This window comes from Eleutherodactylus coqui, chromosome 2 (assembly GCF_035609145.1).
Source record: "Eleutherodactylus coqui strain aEleCoq1 chromosome 2, aEleCoq1.hap1, whole genome shotgun sequence".
In the NCBI taxonomy this organism is placed as follows: Eukaryota; Metazoa; Chordata; class Amphibia; order Anura; family Eleutherodactylidae; genus Eleutherodactylus; species Eleutherodactylus coqui.
Window position 1 is genome coordinate 28,724,599 of NC_089838.1, and position 20,334 is coordinate 28,744,932.

The 20,334-nt window shown below is 45.3% G+C and overlaps 1 long non-coding RNA gene across 1 annotated transcript; it reads left to right on the forward strand.

The window, feature by feature from the left end:
- The first annotated feature begins 968 nt into the window (after positions 1-968).
- Positions 969-8,677, forward strand: LOC136610411 (uncharacterized). Its single transcript, XR_010790077.1, has 3 exons — positions 969-1,028; positions 1,107-1,284; positions 8,591-8,677. It is a non-coding gene; the product is annotated as an uncharacterized lncRNA (long non-coding RNA).
- Positions 8,678-20,334: the final 11,657 nt, after the last annotated feature.

Consider the following 20,334-nt stretch of genomic DNA (forward strand, 5'->3'; position numbering starts at 1 on the left):
CAAATGATTACCTATCCTATAGGTCATTAATATTGGAGTCCTGGAAAACCCCTTTAATTTTCTCAGGAGCTTGCTCATTGTCGTCCCCTGCTGAGTCATGCAGTTTGTATGTCACCAGGGAAGAGGCAAATGCACTCTTTGTTTAAAAAAAATGAAGCACCGAGACGGAGTTGTCGTTTTGCTGCAAAACTCGGCATAGAGTTACATCTCAGGTAGATATGCAAATGTAGTGGCCCAGCCAGGACATCATCCTGGTCCCCTCCATAAATGTCATACATGTTTGTCTTATGTTGATGCACCGTGCAAACCTGTCTTGTCATTTCCAGTATGTGTGTTGCACAGCTGCAGCACTAGAAGGGTTAAATGTTCAATAAAATCCAAAGCCTGCATGTAAATGTATCCAGTCTGTTCTGTCATGTGGTGTGAGAGAAGGTATAAAAGTGAGTGAATGAGAGCAGGAGAAGGAGGTGAGTGAATGAGAGCAGGAGAAGGAGTCCATGCCTTTAGGAGTGTTGCTGTTCAGGAGGTCTAGGTGCATGGGGACACCTTTAGTCCTCATGTACTGAAGCTTGGAGGAGAAGGAGAGATTTCCTGTGCCAAGTATGTTTGGATGTTAATGGAGTGAGCCCCATAGAGAGAGAGAGACCAATTGTAAGAAAATATTCTTCTAAAGGCCAGTGCAGAGGTACTACTTCACTGTCTAACTTTTCTATGCGGCCGTCTCGAGCCTAGATCACCGCGGAGAGGTACACCCTTTAATTGTCACACCTACGTGTCTTCCAGACTGGGTGGAGGTACTGCAAGATTATAATCACTGTTCACACGCATGTGTCTTTGAGAGCTGTGTGGAGGTACGATGTTCTGAAGACTAGCCTTTTACCTGCACTCTGAAGTCTATAAGTGAACTGCCTTGTAATAATTGTTCCAAGTTTTCAGATAAAGTTTTCCGGGATCTAACCATTCCTAAGGACCCGTGGTAGTAAGAAACTGTCTGAGTCAGAGTTTATTATCCGCCGAGGGTCATACTGGTGAGTATAGGAACGGTGGCGTCACCCGTGACAACTACAACCCCTGTTATCTTGTTTAATGGGCATTCCCTATCCTAGGGCTGTCCCAGGTGGCCTGCAGTGTTACTCTGGCCCTGGCTGCGTCTGTCCCTCTGGGAAGGAGTCAGGATCAGGTAGTGCCGAGTGCTGGTAAGGGCAGAGTCCTCATTGGTTGTTGCTCTGCTCATGCGCACTGACAGATTTGGAACGCCGAGGTGCACGGCATGCCAGCTTTGCGGTAAGTCTCTTACACACATGTATATTTTTGCCTAGGTGTGGCTATTATTAATTATAATTAACAGCTGAGCTGCATGATCCTGGACCAATCACGATCTGTGGGGTGGTAAATTTTGACTTAATGAATGTCTATTGGGTCTTTGGTAGATGTCCTGCTGTATATATTGAAGTGCGGTCTGCATTCACTGCATGCTTGAAAAAGATCCAGGATGGATCGAAACGTTACAGTGTTTTATACTGAGGAATAAAGATGCTCTTATTATAAAGACAACCCTGGAGTGCTGATCCATCTCTTTATCAGTTGTGGACTTACCTTTGTGGATTCTCGGGTCCGGATTCGCTGTGGGATCGTGCACCTGTGGCCAGGTTGTGCCCGCTTTAATTGTTGGTTGTGCTGTTGTCCATATACTGTCTTTTATAGCACATATGACAGTCGTTCACCCCTAGTAGTGGTACGATGGACAATGACAGGTCAGCAATATGTTCAGGACATCCTGCAGCCACATGTGTTCCTCTCATGGCGGCTTCCAAGAAGCATTTTCCAGCAAGATAATGCTCGGCCGCACACACAAGGGGGTCACAGGATTCCACAACATTGCTACCTGGTGGCCACCAGGATACCAGATTTATCAGATTTATCACCAATAGAACATGTATGGGACCATCTGGGATGCCTCCATAACATTGACACACTTCCATGGTTTGCCTGGTCACCAGATTTATCACCAATAGACCATTTGGGATGCTAACCTTGAAAGCCTACAAGTTTGCATGATCTATAGACCTAGTTACAGCAAATGTGGACCGATATGCTGTAGGATACCATATGGAACCTGTATGCCTCCATGCCCGTCCGTATCACATCTTGTATCCAAGCTAGAGGCAGTACAACAGGGTAAAAGAGCCTCCATGCCCACCTGTATCATATCTTGTATCCAAGCTAGAGGCGGTGCAACAGGGTACTAGAGCCTCTATGCCCATTCGTATCCCATCTTGTATCCAAGTTAAAGGCGGTACAACAGGGTACTAGAGCCTCCATGCCCACCTGTATCACATCTTGTATGCAAATAGAGGCAGTACAACAGGATACTAGAGCCTCCATGCCTGCCTGTATTACATCTTGTATCCAAGCTAGAGGCAGTACAACAGGGTACTAGAGCCTCCATGCCCACCTGTATCATATCTTGTATCTAAGCTAGATGCAGTACAACAGGGTACCATAGCCTTCATACCCGCCTGTATCACATCTTGTATCCAAGCTAGAGGTGGTACAACAGGGTACTAGAGCCTCCATGCCCTCCCATATCACATCTTGTTTCCAAGCTAGAGGCTGTACAACAGGGTACTAGAGCCTCCATGCCCACCAATATCACACTTTGTATCCAAGCTAGAGGCGGTACCACCAAGGTACTAAAACTTCCATGCCCACCTGAAGGTAATAGAGCCTCCATGCCCGTCCATATCACATCTTGCATTCCAGCTAGAGGTGGTACAACAGGGTACTAGAGCCTCCATGCCGGCCTATATCACATGCTGTATCCAAGCTAGAGGTGGTACAACAGGGTACTAGAGCCTCCATGCCCGCCTGTATCACATCTTGTATCCATGCTAAAGGCGATACAACAGGGTACTAGAGCCTCAATGTCCACCTGTATCATATCTTGTATCTAAGCTAGAGGCGGTACAACAGGGTACTAGAGCCTCCATGCCCACCGGTATTACATCTGGTATCTAAACTAGAAGGTGGTACAACAGGGCACTAGAGTCTCCATGCCTACCTATATTACATGTTGTATCCAAGCTAGAGGCGGTACCACCAGGGTACTAGAACCTCCATGCCCACCTGTATAACATCTGGTATCCCAGCTAGAGGCGGTACAACAGGGTACTAGAGCCTCCATGCCCGCCTGTATCAAATCTTGTATCCAAGGTAGAGGCAGTACAACAGGGTACTAGAGCCTCCATTCTGCCCATATCACATCTTGTATCCTGGCTAGAGGGGGTACAACAGGATACTTGGATGCACGCGGATCATCTGCGCAGAAAAAATCTGCCATCCCACCTCCCAGCCTTTTCCCTACCTCCCTAATTGATTTTAGCCTTCAAATCTGCAGTGCATGTGCAAATGTATTTGCAGATGCACTGCGGATCATAAGCTGCAAAAGTGATGCATACTGGGGCCACTGTGGGGTTATTATTACTACTGGGGCTACTGTGGAGTCAATATTACTGAAGGGTTAATATTATTAGTGGGGCTACTGTGGGGTTAATATTACTACTGGGGCTACTGTGGGGGTCACTATTACTACTGGGGCTACTGTGGGGTTAATATTATTACTAGGGCCACTGTGGGGTTAATATTATTACTGGGGCCACTGTTGGATTGCTATTACTACTGGGGTCAATATAGGGGACGGTATTATTACTGGAGCTACTGTTGGGGTCGCCATTACTACTGGGGCCACTGTGGGGGGTCACTATTACTACTGAGGCCAATATAGGGGATGCTATAACTACTGGGGCTGCAATAGGGGTCACTATTACTACACAGGGCAGATTTGCTGTGGAATTTACAGTAGCTGTTGCAGCAAAATGGATGAGATATTGAAAATCTCATCCACACACTATGGAAAAAATCTGCACAAAACCCGTGTGGATATTGATATGTGGAGCGGGATGTAATTCTGCGGCATGTTGATTTTAGATATAATGTTTATCAATAGCCCCTGCAGCGCTCCAGCGTTCCTCTGTGGTTTTTTGTTTGTTTTATTAAATGGCCCTGTCCTTTTTATAACGATGGAGGTAAAAATCATATGTTGTGATAAGCCCCGCCCCTAACCCCTCTCTTGACCACACCCTCTGCACTTTGGGGCTCCACAAGAAACTTTTGCTTCAAAAAGGGTTCCATGGCTAAAAAAGTTTGGAAACCACTGTTCCAGATCAAAGTCTAACGGAGTTATAAAAAAACGGCAAAACCAGCCACTCCTGTAGACTTCAGTAGAGAGAGTCACAAGAATGTCCAGCATTATCTACTTATCTGGATGGAGAGGACCTTCAAATGACCATCATGAAATCCCCTGAAAGGCTAGGTCACAGAGATGAGTAGTATATGCATTAAATGGGGAGATACCCAGTAGGACGCAAACTAAAAGTAGCCTTTGGTCTCGCAGATGAGTGGCAGGACAGGGTGTAGAATTCTCCATTACACCCGCTATGCAACCAGAACTCCTGATCGAGTTGTGCCATGTAGAGAGAAGGGGGAACATTGTCTGGGTGTCAGATAAGTCATCCCAGTAGATGGACATGGCTGCAGGGTATTGAGCAGAGAGCAGATATCTCTATACGTTGTGCAGTGGCCTGGTATTGCAGGCACAGCTCCCATTAAAATGAATTGGAGAGATCTGCACAACCATACCTAGCCACTTTCAAACAGACAGCATTTTAAGCCTTCGGGTCAGCAGCACACACCTTCAAATCAGTTAAAGGCCTAGGACCCCAGCCAAACTGCTATTGATGGCCTCTCCTTGGATACGTCATCAATAGCATTAAACCATAAATCCCCTTTAACCCATTTACTACTCTAGACCACCAGGGATACTGACATTATTCCTTCATTGTCCTACACCACCAGGGATACTGACATTATCCCTTTACTGTGCTTGACCCCAGGGATACTCACATTAACCCTTCAGTGCTCTAAAACATCAGGGATAGTGGCATTTAAGAGGTTGTCAGCTTTAAAACTACTGATGGTCTATCTGCAGCATCTGCCACTTGGGACCCCCCTCTTATCAGCTGTTTGTTGGGTCAGTCTGCTTGTGTACTGGGTTGATTTGGGCAGGAAGCAGAGAGCTCTGTTCTCACTTCAGTGCCAGGCTTTGTATTGCACATAAAGCTCACTTCATTGGGAAGTTTACCTGTAATACCAAACTTGGCCACTGCAGTGAGAACGGAGCTCTCTGCTTCCTGCAGATGGTGCATAAGCATACTAATCCATTGAAGAGCTGATCAAAGGGGATCCCAGGGAGCAGGTCCCCTTAAATATACTACTGATTGCCTAATCTGTCGATAGATCATCAATGGTTTACAACTGGAAAGCCCCGTTAACAGTTGACTGCCCTAAACTACCAAGAATACTAACTTTAACCACCAGAGATACCAACATAATTTTTTTCACTGCCCAGGATCCCAAAGATACTGTATTTACCCTCATTACTGCCCTAGACCACCATTTATACTAACAGTAACCATTTTACTACAAGTACCCTAGACTAGAGATGAGCGAGCGTACTCGAAAAGCACTACTCGCTCGAGTAATTTGCTTTATCCGAGTATCGCTGTGCTCGGGTCTGAAGATTCGGGTGCCGGCACGGAGCGGGGAGCTGCAGGGGAGAGCGGAGAGGAACGGAGGTAAGATCTTTTTCTCCCTCTCTCCCGCCCGCTCTCCCCTGCTCCCCGCTGCAACTCACCTGTCAGCCGCAGCGGCACCCAAATCTTCAGACCCGAGCACAGCGATACTCGGATAAAGCAAATTACTCGAGCGAGTAGTGCTTTTCCGAGTACGCTCGCTCATCTCTACCCTAGACCACCAGGTATACTGACATTGACCCCCTTAGGGCCCTAGATCACCATGTACAGTATACTGACAGTAACTCCTTTACTACCCTAGACCACCAAGGATACTGACATTAGTCCTCTACTGATCTATACTACTAGGGATACTGACATTTACTGCGCTAAATCAGGGATACTGACATTAACCCCCTTTAATGCCCTGACCACCCTAGACCCCTGAAGATACTGATATTTGCTCCTTCACTTCCCTAAGCTATGAAGTATATTGACAGTAGCTTCACTGCCATCAATTTTCTGTTTCTATGTCTAGAGACAGGAGATCATAAGTAACTGCCCTAGATCTGGACTCTGGACATCGTGTAAAGCTAATTATATGGACACTGTGTGGCAGCTTTATGGCTAATTATTAGAATGATGCATTATTTGATGCAGTTCTGTATAACCTTCCTTAGAGAGAAGAATGCTTCTTCTTCAGCGTAAGAAAAGAGCAGCTGAGGAAGACTACATACAGTGTTCCTTTTACACTTTTGTGGAAAATTACTAGAAGTACGTGTTCCCAGAGTTCCACTGGACATCACTATTTGCTATTATGTCCATGTAGAATGTATTTTCATACTTGCGGTATAAGACAGCACAAGACCTGCTCTGTTTCATGTCTCCTGTCGCTGCCACGGACCACGAGCTACTGTATTTATGGATGTGGACACAGGCTGAGAAAAAAAAATGATTATGTGTAAAGTTGTGGAAACTTCCCAAATGTTTTCTTTCATGTCTGGCTACCTCCTGGTCTTATAAATGGGCTACATTATGTCTTAAGTAGAAGGTCTCAGATGAGATGTAAAATGTACTTTGCTGCTCTGGGAAACTAAAGGTCATTTATGAACATGCAAATGTGTGTGACTTTCCTGCTACATATGTAAGGATCAAGTTTTAGAAGGAAATTGTTATTCAAATATTAGTATTACTAGGTGTGGAATTTATGAAATGCTCCATGCAGTATTAACTTCATGGAGAGAGCTTTAAAATGGACTGCTTTCCATCTTTTCATCATTGCAGACACCATTAACCCTACTCCGATAATCCTGATACCTCCGCTGCCTAAAATCTTTCATAGGTTATTGCTGTGTGACAGCTGATTATCTTGGCTCAGGCAGTACAACAGTGCTGGCTATATATTAGTCTATGGACTAGTCTTCATGGCTGTATTTGGCATTAGGGTCTAGTGTCTATGGCAGGTCTGTACAACTTGGCAGTAGATGGGGCAAAAATTAAAACCCGTGCCTCCAACAGGATAGGGGGGGAAGCGCTTCCGCCCTTTTATCTAGGATTCCGGTGCAACTAGGATTGCCACCAGGCTAGTAAACCACGACCCAGCCGGTTATTTGTCCTCAGAGCTGGTGCTGGTATTTATTTTTTACCATCCGTATTAAAAGCTGGGAAAAAGAATTACTTTCTTGGAGTACCAGGGCACTTAAGGGCTCATACACATGGGCATGCACAGATTCCGCATGGGGAATCCTGCCAGGAATCCGCCTGTGCCTGCTGCCAGCAACCCTGCCTACCTGTCCTTTCTTCTTTACTGCGGATGGGCCGTCGGTGCACCAGTGCCCATGCAGAATACAGATTTCCCCTGCACTGTCGCTAGGCGATGACATGGATTCCGCAGCCTTTCCGCAATAATGATTGCAGAAGGGCCATGGATCGGACGGCTTCCATTGACTTCAATGGAAGCCGTCTGTGCAGAAAATGCTCTAAAATAGAGCATGCCGCAATTTTTCGTACATGAAAAGTCACTTCCCTATTGTATGCTATGGACGGACAGTGCTGCGTAATCCAGGGGCAGGCGACCGCCGTGGATTTCACATCCGAAATCCGCCCATGTACATGAGCCCTAACTGAAGTTCCATACCAGGAGTTGTCACTGTACTAACAGAGAATCCAGAATTCCTCCCCGGGTGTCTCCGTTCTTAAATGTACGGGGAAAGGAGAGGAGTCCATGGTCCTCTGTGAGTACAGTGGGGGCTTCCAGAACAGGTTCAGTTACAGGAAGTGACCGCGCTGGGTGGACTAACTGCTGCCCGGTTGATGCTTACTCTTTGGGGGTCACTAGTAATATTGAGGTCATTAAAGGGGTTGCACCAGAATTTCAAGTTATTCTTTATCTACAGAATAAGGTGTGATCTGTGGGGTCTCAGCACAGGAATCCCCGCCAATCTTGAGATCAGAGGTCCCCTGTCCTCCTCACTGCAGGGTTATTGCCCCACCCCACCCCCGCAGTGAGGAGGGGACTGAATAAAATGCTGGTCACGCAAACGTACCAACACTCAATCCACTTTCAATGGGACTGCACAGATACCAAAGTGGTTCCCGCTCGGGTATTTCCTACTGAAATTAATGGAGCGCTGACCGTCCATGCTCTGCCAGTGCTCTATTCAGAGTGATGTCACTGTGGGGGCAGAAGGTGACAAGAGTCAGATCCCCCATAAATCTGATATAGGTAGCCTACCTCATGGCTTGGTCTTGACTTTTTGGGGGTCATCTCTGTTCTTCTTTGGTTTTGGCTTTGTCCAATCTCATAGACGTGAATTTTACATGACTTACATTCAAGCAAACTTTTTTTCACACAGCTTTTTTTACTACAATAGCCACAGGTTTTGCTACAATGTGTCAGTGTAATTAAGAGTGATAAATCTGAAGCCCAGGATTGTTACTAATGGCAACTCAATCCATAGGACTCGGTCGGGGTGGATTGCCAGCTTCTGGATGTTAATGAAACAACTTCAATTCATTGATGACAAGAAGAAATGTTCAAGTGGGGGAAAATGTAAGCACCCAGAAGTTTCAGAACTTTCCAGCATACTTTAGGCTTTATTTACATCACTCATGTGTGACATTTTTTTAGTGTCCACTAGAGGGCGGTGATGTTCCATTACTGCAACATTCGATGACTACAATGTATCAACCTGCCACTGTCACATATTATTACACATTAAGGCTCGTCCACACAGCATTTTCATTTTCGTTTTTCTGTTCGGTCATGGGAACAGTAACATGGAAAGAAAACATTTCTATTTTCAAGCCAATAGAAATGTATTGAAGCGGAAGGTCTTCAATATTTTCTGTCTCCATTACGTTTTTTTTACACTGGATCGAAAGCACAGACTGTTGCACTTTTGCTCCCAGGTTTGAAAATGGAATACAGATGGATCCACTTCACTGAATACGGGTCAGTGGTTAGCACTGTTGCCTTGCAATGCTAGGGTCAAATCTCATCAAGGACAGCATCAACTTTGAAAAACTCCATAGAACCATTAACTCTTGGACAGATTTGAACCTACAATTCCATAGTCAGACATAGTTGAACTTAGAACCCCAGTGATATATGGCAACAGCACTAGCCACTGAGCTATCAAGGCTCTTCCTGCTTCTTCCTTCTCCGGTGGAGGAGAAGCAGAAAAATGTATTCTTCTTAGTATCCTTCTTCCCCTTCATCTCCTTCTTCAGTTTCTTCTGCTTCTTCCCTGAAGAAGGATGAAGAAGGAGAATGAAAAAGCTTGGTGGCTTAGTCATTACCAGTGTTGACTTGCTCTGCTAGGGTCCTAGGTTCAAATTTGACCAAAGACAACTTCAGCATGAACTTTTTATGTTTCTTGTTCTCCTTTTCCTCCTCCAGAGAAAGACAGAAAGAAGCACAAGCATGGTAGCTCAGAAACTAGCACTGTTGCCCTGCAGAGTTGGAGTTGTAGGTTTAAATCTGGCCAAGGCTGATGTCTGTATAGAGTTTTTTGTAGGTGATGTTGCTCTTGATGCAATTTGAACCTAAGACCACAGCAGAGGCGTAACCTGAAAATTCGGGGCCCCAATGCAAAATCTGTAAAAGGGCCCCCAACTAGAATGCCTTATTCATACTACTAAACTCCCTCTATAGAGAAAATAGGCCTTATGGGCCCCCTAAGTGTCCTGGGATTGAGTGCGACCGCATCCCCTGCATCCTCTATAGTTACGCCCCTGGACCACAGCACTGCAAGGCAATAGTGCCAACCTCCGAGCCATACTCATCCAAGAACGAGCACCTTCTTTAAATGCTGTAAAACAGATGTAAGCAGAAAGCTACAGATGCATTCCATTTCATTTTAGTTTTTAACAATTACTAACGGGGGCCCAGAGGGGGTATTTTCACTAATTGGGCCAGAGAGTGATCACTATTACTAATTAGGGCCACAAAGCACACATTATTACTTTGTGGGGATACATTAATTAGAGGTATACTAAAGCTGAACCGCTCTATCTGGGGCTGCCGTGTTATATATTCATATGTGTGTGTGTTTGTTTTTTCTGGAGGAAGATGCAGGCACATTCATCGCACAGAGGCCCACTAGAATGGTAGTCTAGAAAGGAACCTCGAGGGTCATCGGGTCCAACCCCCTGATTCACTAAATCATCCCAGACAGGTATTTGTCCAGCCTTTGTTTGAACATTTCCATTGAAGGAGAACTCACCACTTCCCATGGTAACCTGTTCCACTCGTTGATCACCCTCAGGGTGGCTTCACAATGGCGAGGAAATCGCAAAATTATGAAGCCAATGGCATTCGAATGGCTCCATGCACATTTGCGATGTTTTAATGCTTGCGATGCAACGTTAAAACAAAATTGTGGCATGTTCATTCTTTTTGCAATCTTGCCCACTGCTCCGAATGGAGCCGGCGGCAGCAGCGCCATACCTATTGAAATCGATGGGTGAGGATCACGATCCTCTGAGACTGGTGTGACAGCAGTGGCAGGGGAGTCTCCGCGATAGGGATTTTCGGGGGAGCGGTGGGCTTGAAAAGTAAGACCCCCCCCCCCCGAAAATAATCAATAACTGTAGACCAAAAAAATGAAATAAGAATACATCACCCTACTAGCGCTGTCATCTCCGGCGCATCTTGTTGCTGGTCCCGGCACTCTTTTTCTGCTGTTCTTCTGGCCAGGGATTGCAAATCCCCGTCTCCTAAAGTGCTGCCCCTGATTGGCTGAGCACTGTGACCAATTAGAGGCAGTGCTCAGTTGTCATTTAATGCTCCCCGCCCCCCCTCGAAAATCCTTGTCATGGAGACTCCTCTCGAGTATCTCCCATTGATTTTAATGGGGCTGGCACTGCTACCGCAGGCCCCATTGGAAACAATGGGAGAAGATCACTATCTCCTGCATGGCTGTGACAGCCACAGCTGGAGATTACCCTGCAGGCATGGGAGGCTGTTTCCCTGTGGAAATGCCTCGCATTCAGGACTTCCAGAAGGATATCGCTCTTACCAGTGTGCAGGAGCCCTCAACGCTCTTACACACTTGCGTTTTTTTAGCGCTGCGATATCGCTGCATTTCTTTAACACGATTGTCAATGAGACTTTCTAATGTTAAAAAAACATCGCACAAAAATCGCAAAGCACAAACTTGCGATGCGTTTTTAACATTAGAAAGTCCCATTGACAATCGCTATAAATATTGCAGCATTAAAAAAATGCAAGTGAGTAGCAGCCCTCATTGTCAGAAAGTTTTTTCTAATATCTAATCTGTGTCTCCTCCCTTTCAGTTTCATCCCATTGCTTCTAGTCTAGCGATATCGCTGCTTTTTTTAATGCGATTGTCAATGGGACTTTCCAATGTTAAAAATGCATCGCAAGTTTGTGCTTTGCGATCTTTGTGCGATTAGTTTTTTTTTTACATTCGCGTGAAAAAAACGCAGTGATATAGCGTGAAAAAAGGCACAAGAAAAACGCAAGTGTGCAAGAGCCCTTAGGAAGAGTAAAGGGAATAATTACCTCACGTTACTCTATTCTTCTCTTAATACATCCCAGAATTGTGTTTGTCTTTTTTGCTGCTGCTTCACATTGTTGACTCATGTTCAGTCTGTGATCTATTAGTATACCCAAGTCTTTTTCACATGTGCTGCTGCTTAGCCCAATTATTCCCATTCTGTATGTGCTTTTTTGATTTTCTAGCCCACTGTTCAAGCTTTTCTAGATCTTTTTGAATACTTTCCCTCTCTTCCCTAGTGTTAGCTATCCCTCCTAGCTTTGTGTCGTTGGCAAATTTGATCAGTTTCCTAATAATTCCGTCTTCCAGATCATTTATAAAAATGTTGAACAACACTGGGCCTACGACAGAGCCTTGTGGTACCCCACTTGATACATTCTTCCACTGGGATGTGCAGCCATTTATGACCACTCTTTGAGTACGATCACTCAGCCAGTTGTGGATCCACCTAACAGTTGCCTTGTCAATCCCATATTTGGTCATTCTTTTTCAATAAGTATAGTATGAGATACTTTGTCAAATGTTTTACTAAAGTCACTACATTTCCCTGATCAACGCAGTCGGTGATACGATGAAAGGAGGAAATTTGTCTGGCATGACTTGTTTGTCCCAAACCCATGCTGGCTCTGGTTAATTACTCCAATTTGTATGCAAGTACTTGCATACATGCTGTTTCTCCCCTCTTTTCATTTGATAATCGCATCTTTGTTTTTAACAGGTGTGCAGGTTCTGTGTTCATCCATTCTGCTTTCTTTAAATGGTTCCCATTGTTCCTTCTCATTTCGCAATATTTCCCAACCTTCTTGGACATTTCTGTCCTTAAGAACATCCAGCCATTGGATTCTTCCTTCTTCTTTCTGAGTTCATTGAAATCTGCCTTTCTGAAATCCAACCTTGAGGTCTCAGTTTTCTTAGGTCTTCCTCCCCTTTTTATCCAAAATTCAAGGATAGTATGATCACTGCCTCCTAAGGTCCTCCTAATATCTGCTCTTTTGTTCAGTCCGCTGCAAATGTGATCATAAGGAAGTGATGTATGTAACCCAAAATGGTGCCAATAAAAACTACAGCTGGTCCCACAAAAAAACCCTAAGTTGCTCCAAGGACAAAGAAATAAAAGTTATGGCTCACAGTAGGCTTCACAAATGCAATTTTTTTATTAATATAGGTTTTTTTACACTAAGGTTTTTATTGTGCAATGATAGTAAAACAGAAAAAGTAAATGCATTTGGAATAGTCGTAATCGTACTGACCCGCAGGAGAAAATTAATATGTACTGTAAGCTGCTGTAAAAGAGAAACCCCCCAAAATAATAGTGGAATTGCTGTTTGGGGTTTTTTCCCCTTCCCTCCCCCCCCCCCCCCCCAAAAAAAATATATATATATAATTTTTTTTTTTTCAATATAATACACAGTATATACCTTAAAAAGGTGCTTTTACACTCCACAGCAGCACTAGTAATGCCATCCATTCTTCATCTCCTCAATTCTTAGCAACTTAGTATTTGCAGTATGCAAACCAGACATTCTGTGCGGGGGAATCCTGTGCCTTGGTGACAAATTGCCTGACAATTTAAGCAGATGCTCCATCAACACTCGTGCTAATATCACATTTCAAACACAAAATATCTAATGTGATAATCTGAAAACTAAAATACAAAACACTCAACTGACAGCCTACACAGGAGCAGCAAAATGCAGAACAGTGGCAATGTGTGAGAGATAGATAGATATGAGATAGATAGATAGATAGATATGAGATAGATAGATAGATAGATAGGAGATAGATAGATAGATAGATAGATAGATAGATAGATAGATAGATAGATAAGCTCTGGGTGTGATTATACTGCAGCGGGGAGGGATGGTGAATTATAGAAGAGGAGAAATGCTCTGCTTTCTCCCTCTACAATGTAGCAGTGCAGCCTCTGGGACCAGTGGTCTAAGTGCAACGAGTAAGCCTCACCCTCTCCTGTTTGTGAGGTCAGCCTGATGAAGGGGGCGATATCCCGAAAGCTTGCTATAACATCACGTATTTTTGTTACCATCCACCTGTTCAGAATTGGCATATTTGGCAGGATGGTGTAATGGTGGCGGGCAGAATGCAGCAGTGGAACTCCCATGGGCTATACTTCAATGTGTCAGGTTGCCAGGGAACTGACAAAATTAAAGCAGAGGGGGAGCAATGCTCTGCCCTCCTCCACTACACTGTAGGCAGTGACCTGAGCAACATGGGTAAGCCTACCCTCTCTATTCTGTGATGCAGCCAGGAGCACTACTATCAAAAGGCCCTTCCATCAGCCAGTGCCACAGCTAAGGAGGAAAGATGACACAGAGTTGCCAAGAAGCTCTATTCGTGGATCACTGCAAGTACTCTACCAGGAGGCTCTGTCTCCATCTTTCATCACCATGCCATCACCATGCCATCCATGATCATACCGCAGCAGGGAGGGATGCTGAAGCCCAGGATGTCATTATATTACAGCTAGATGCAATGGTGAAGCTCTAGATGTGACTATACTGTGACAAGGAGGGCTTGTGAAGCTCTGGGTGTAATTATACTGTGGTGGTAATGTGTCTTTAGACATTTTTTGCCTTTTTAATAATAACTATTGGGTAGATGTTCCTCGAGGTAAAAACAAATATTTCAGGTGTGCCTCAAGGTTTGGAAACATTGCTGTACATAAACAAATGTGGAAGGGGGTGGGGGTCAGGTGGGGTCTTGGTTTAAAAAATTAGATTGCAGCCCCCATTAATCTTAATGTGGCCATAGACAAGGCTAAAAATGTGTTATCAGGTCATTCAAACATGTTTTTGGATTGCCTTATTCACTACCAGTCGAGGACTAAAAGATCAAAAATGTACAGTTCACCTAATATCCATCTTCCTGAATGTTGGCCGGTCAAAGTATGCGAAAAACGTAGAAGTTGGCGTTCTCCTCAACACAAGGCTGATGGAAAAAAGCCAGTTCTGAGGTAAAAATAATCGTGAATAAACCAGTTTGTCAGCATTGGGCTGCTGGGCGGATGAGTAGCTGGAGATCCAGATGTCTAGCATCACAGACCGGCTCTGTGTTTGTGCAGATGGGGGATGACAAAAAGCCTACTATGATATATGTTTCGCTTTGGGAACTCTCGTACCAATTTTTTCTCTTGACTCATGAGGTAATGGTGAGATAATATTGTGAAAATACTGGAAAGAATGACAGCTTTTAAGGGTGGCATACGGACTTAAAAAAATAAGAGGTGAAACACTGAGGAAGGAAGCAGAGACGAATATTTGGAAAGTGTGACTGGTCCCTGAGGGACCTTAAAGGGGTTGTCAAAAATTAGAAAAATAAGACTGCATTCTTTCAAAAACAGCTCCACACAGTTCAATGGGTTTTGTCTGGTATTGCAGCTTAGCTTCATTGAAATGAATAAAGATGAGCTGCAACACCAGGTAGGTCCAACCTATGGACAGACATTGGACAAAGCACCCATGTTTTTCTAATCTTGGACCTGTCATGAGAGAAAGCCAGCAAAACTGGCTGCATAGCTCTGCAGCCTCGGTCTCACTGACTCTATCTTTGTTTTTTTTCAGCTCATCTCCATATGCCCGATTGGGCTCTTCTAAGGTCTAGCTCTTGGCACTGTCGCTGTGTCAAGTAGGCAGTCCCCAATACTCATAGTGAGCCAAATCCAGCATCACCCATTACCAAGGAGCAATGCGGAATGCCTACTCGACAAGTTGATACTGGCAGGAACCAGACCTTAAAAAAAAACAGGTAAAAGTTGGTGAGCATGGGAAAAAAAAACAAAAAAAGGTACATAATCAGTGGGGTCGCGGCTGCAGAGCCATGCAGCCAGCCCACTTACCTTATCTCCTGACAGGTCTTCTTTAAACTCATAGATGAAGACATGGCGCATATAGAGCACGTATCTACCATGTTCCCCCGAAAATAAGACCCTGTCCTATATTAATTTTTGCCCCAAAAGAGGCATTAGGTCTTATTATACGTACCTAGCAGGCTCGGTCCAGGTCCTCCTGCTGTTCTCTGGAGCTCTGCAGCTTCTTGCAGCTCTCGGCTGCCCACAGAAGATCACTTCCTGGTTATGGGATTCATAAATCTGACCTCCAGGAAGCAATGGCTCTGATTGGATCTCGGGCGCTTCTCAGCCAATCAATGTCATCGCTCCCTGGAGGTAGGATTTATGAATCCCGTTACGAAGAAGTGATCTTCTGTGGGCGTCCGAGGACTGCATGAAGCCCATCAAAGCTCCGGACAGCAGCAGGAAGGACCTGGACCGAGCCTCCTGGGAAATGTTTTGGTTTTTTAAAAATATAATGCAGCTAGGGCTTATTTGTTGGGTAGGGCTTATATTTCAAGCCTCCCTGAAAATCCCAAAAAATCAGGGTACGGCTTATTTTTAGGGTAGAGCTTTTTTATGGGGAAACGGGGTATATGATTGAGATGTAGCAAGAGGAGAGCTGACTGGTGGCTGGCTGGGTGCCAGTGCGGGCACCAACAAGCCATTCAGCCTTGGGTAGAGTATTTAGATATAGGGCTAGAGAAGCTAGTCTGAAAGAAACCCTGCTATGGGTTGTTTGCTATACATAGCAATAGGTTTGTTGTCCAAGTGTAAGGGTATACTTACAATTAAGATCAACCCTTTGGCTAGGGGAACCCTGGCTGCAATGTAAGAGGGCTCAAACTGAAATTTATGGGAACTGTTCAGCTGGAGTACTGTGGTAGACCCAATTCTGTCAGATGCTGTATTTTATGTGGGTACTCAGAATATTGTATGTAGAGAGGGTAAAGCTATGCATATTTGTTACTTTAGGGTGTTGGCAGTATATTGTGCCAGATTGCAAAGGGTGCATCAGGGCTGAAAATAAAGTGGAGAACTATAGAGGGAATCCAGAGGAGCATTGGGGGCTAACTAGTATAGAAGTCTTATAGGCTCATATAAGCTACTCACTCTCCCTTCATATGATATTATTGATAAATGTGCCCTAATGTGAAAGTTTCATAAACTCTTTGTGAAAAAGGGAGTATAGAAGGAGTTGCCATTTTGCTGCAAAACTCAGCATGCAGTTACATCCCAGGCATAAATGCAAATTATTAGAGTTGTGGTGATTAGATGGATGGTCTTGTCACCTGAGGCCCCTAAAAGTGGTTCCCCCTTGGCCTATAAAAAGGCTCTCAGAGACTCCTTGTGTGTAGTGACCTCTATTTCTGTTTGTGTGGAGCTTTTTGAGATTTTGCCCCGTTACCAGAGTCTGAGAGGGAGCGCGTTATTGGAATTGCCGCCACCTGGTCCGTTCTCACCAGATATTTGGTCTCAACCATTATCTGTACTACCTTTAACGCCCACCCACTGTTGCCTCCGTTTGTAGTTATGTCATAAATTACATAACTGGTTTGCTAGAGTGGAACCGGCTTTAGTTTGGGCACTGACGATAGCCGTGTTAGTGTCTGGAGACCTAGGGGTGAGCGCCTCAATCCTGCCTTTGCGGCACACTTCCCCCACTGCTAGTGTGATGGTCTGGGGGGCCATCACATACGACAGTCGGTCACCCCTAGTAGTGGTACGATGGATAATGACAGATTAGTGATATGTTCAGGACATCCTGCAGACACGTGTTCCTCCCATGGTGGCTTCCTAGAGGCTTCCAGTAGGATAATGCTCGTCCGCACACAAGTGGGTCACAGGAGCCCCCACAACATTGTCACACTTCCGTGGCTGCCCGGTCACCAGCTTTATCACCAATAGAACATGTATTGGACCATCTGGGATGCCAACCTCGACAGCTTATGAGTTTGCATGATTTGGAGGCTGAGTTACAGCAAATCTGAACCCATATGACACTGGATACCATCCCAAACCTGTATGCCTCCATGCCCGCCCTTATGACATCTTGTATCCAAGCTACAGGTGGTACAACAGGGTACTAGAGCCTACATACCCACCCGTATCATATCTTGCATCCAAGCTAGAGGCGGCCCTACAGGGTACTGTAGTGGCCCAGAGAGAGTACGTTGGTATTTTCTCTGTAGTGTATATGTGCTTGTTATATTGGCATTGTTAAGTGTTGTACACTGTGTAATGTGATGTGTATTGGTCCGGACATGTCAACAAGAGGTACATATCTAATGTCTGGTGTTGTATCAGTCTAGTCTGGTTATGTGTCTTGTCTGTCCTAACCTGTTGTGCGCATGTGTGGAATGAGTCAGGTGATTAGGGCAGAAGTTGAGTAGTAGAGGGGTAGTCGGGAGAAGGATGTGAAAGGAGGTGGTTGGAGAGGGGAGATGCGATGGAGGAAGAGAGTCATGTGAGGAGACAGTAGGCCTAGAGCTTACCCGTGCCGTGTCCTGGGCACACCCCTGTTGTCACGGAATGCTATTCCTTGGGAGAGTTCGTTAAGGAGAAGCTGTTTTCCTGGAGTCGGCAGTGGCGTGTACATGGTTCCTCCGTACATCTGCTCCACTAACTAGTGCAGGTGAGAGAGACTGAGTAAGTGGATTTGGGGAGTACAGATGTAATGAAGAAGAGAAATGAAGTTGGACTCTGTTATTTACATTGACCATTTGAAAGGGGCACTGGTGTCACGAAGACAACCAGGTATCAAGCAGTTCCCTTACACAGGTGTTATTTACGGATCTTTTGGGACAACTACACCTTCGGCCTAGGAGGAAAAGACGGTAGAGCCACCCATGACAGAGTAAGTTCTCTACCCCTCCATCTTCCCCAGCACCAGGCCGCTGCAGTACTAGAGCCTCCATGCCAGAAGTCACAAGTATTACCTTCCAGATCGGAATGGTAATAGATAAGTGTTCCTGGTGTATGTTTGTTTCTTTGTGACATAAGGTATAAAAAGATTTATACACCGTGTTATATCAGGCCCTGAAGGGTAAACCAATGAGGAAACCCTACAGTTCTGAAGGGGTTAAATTTTAAAAACAAGACTTTTCCTATAATGCTTGACAGAAAATATGGATTTAAGCAAGCAATGAAATGTCTTTTAACTTTACCCCTTGCCTATTTACTTTGGGCCATTTCTTGAAGAAGTGAGCTGAGTGCATTAACTCCTGTGCTGTTTAACCAGGCAATTTACAGGCAAAAGCTGCAAGCGTTTCTCTCCACAGCGGAGGAAGTCGTCTGTAAGGTTAATCAAGGTCAGTTCAAAAACTGGAGGAAAAAAAAAACATGGTTTCCATACGAAAATAGTCAGGTTCATATTAAACATAAAGACTGCCACAGAAAATACCAAACCATGGGAGATGATGGAGGGTAAGAAAATCAGCACACACTAAGGGCTCCGGCACACTTGCGTCTTTCTTCTTTGTTTTTTTAACGCGGATGTTAATTGGACTTTCTAATGTTAAAAATGCATCGCACAAAAATTGCAAAAGCCCTAAAGGGTGTATGTGCCATAAAGGCAACCTGCCGGGTGCCAAGGGCCTTGTAGAGAAGGGGCCTAGCCTTAGGCCTCATGTCCACTAGGAAATTCGGGCCCACGCGGATTCTCCATGCAGACTCCCGCAGCGGGACCCTCCTTTCCCGGCCTCAAAATAGATTTTTCTTACCTGTCCGGACACTGGGGGCTCCTGTCCGTCGCGGCTGGATCTTCTTTCTCTCTGCCCGGCGGATGCGCTCTGCATGCCGGCAGCGTGCCCCGCGCATGCGCCGTGCACTCTTTTTTCTTTTTGAACTCTTGCTCTACCGCACCAGAGAGCAGAAATTCAGCTGCGGGTGTACCGCTGGATCGGACGGCTTCCATAGGCTTCTATGGAAGCCTGCGGGAGACCCGCAGAAAATGGAGCATGCTGCATTTTCTCTCACGTGCGGGAGAAAACACAAATCAATTAAAATGCCATCCGCGGGTGCAAATTACAATTTAATTGCCCGCGGATGGCCAATGGATTCCTATGGGCAAAATTGAATGTGGATTCCGCAGTGGACATGAGGTCTTAGAGTCCAACCTTTAGCTAATGGGTGGCAAGTAGAGATGAGCGAGTATACTCGCTAAGGCTAACTACTCGAGCGAGTAGTGCCTTAGTCGAGTATCTGCCCACTCGTCTCTAAAGATTCGGCTGCCGGCGTAACGGAGGGGAGATCTCTCTCTCACTCTCTCCCCCCCTGCTCACCGCCGCAACGCACCTGTCACCCGCGCCGGCAGCCGAATCTTTAGAGACGAATCTTTAGAAGGCAGATACACGACTAAGGCACTACTCGCTCGAGTAGTTAGCCTTAGCAAGTATGCTCACTCATCTCTAGTGGCAAGAATTTGGGAAGAATTTCCCTCTCTATAGGGTGGGGCATTGACTCAAGGGTCGTGGAAAAAGTAATAACCACTGGCAGGGGAAAAATAGCGCTGTAGTGGTGGGTGATAAAAGTGCCAAACAATGGGTGTTTTCTTTTTTATTACACTTGCTGCTACTTTTTTAACTCTCTGAAAGCCATTTCTCTCAAATATCCCGCCATCCTGGGAAGCATGACAAATGTCCCGCATCCTCTTCCCACAGCCGGGCTCCGGCTCCAATACCTTAACTTAGTTCAGCAGCCACTGCAGTAACCATCCCCCTCCCATACAGCATAGATCTGTATGCAGCATCACCTCCCGACTCTGTGTATAGCGTATCCAGGAAGCAGGAGAAAGACTCAGGTGATGATGCATGACTACGTTCCAGGATGGTTATTG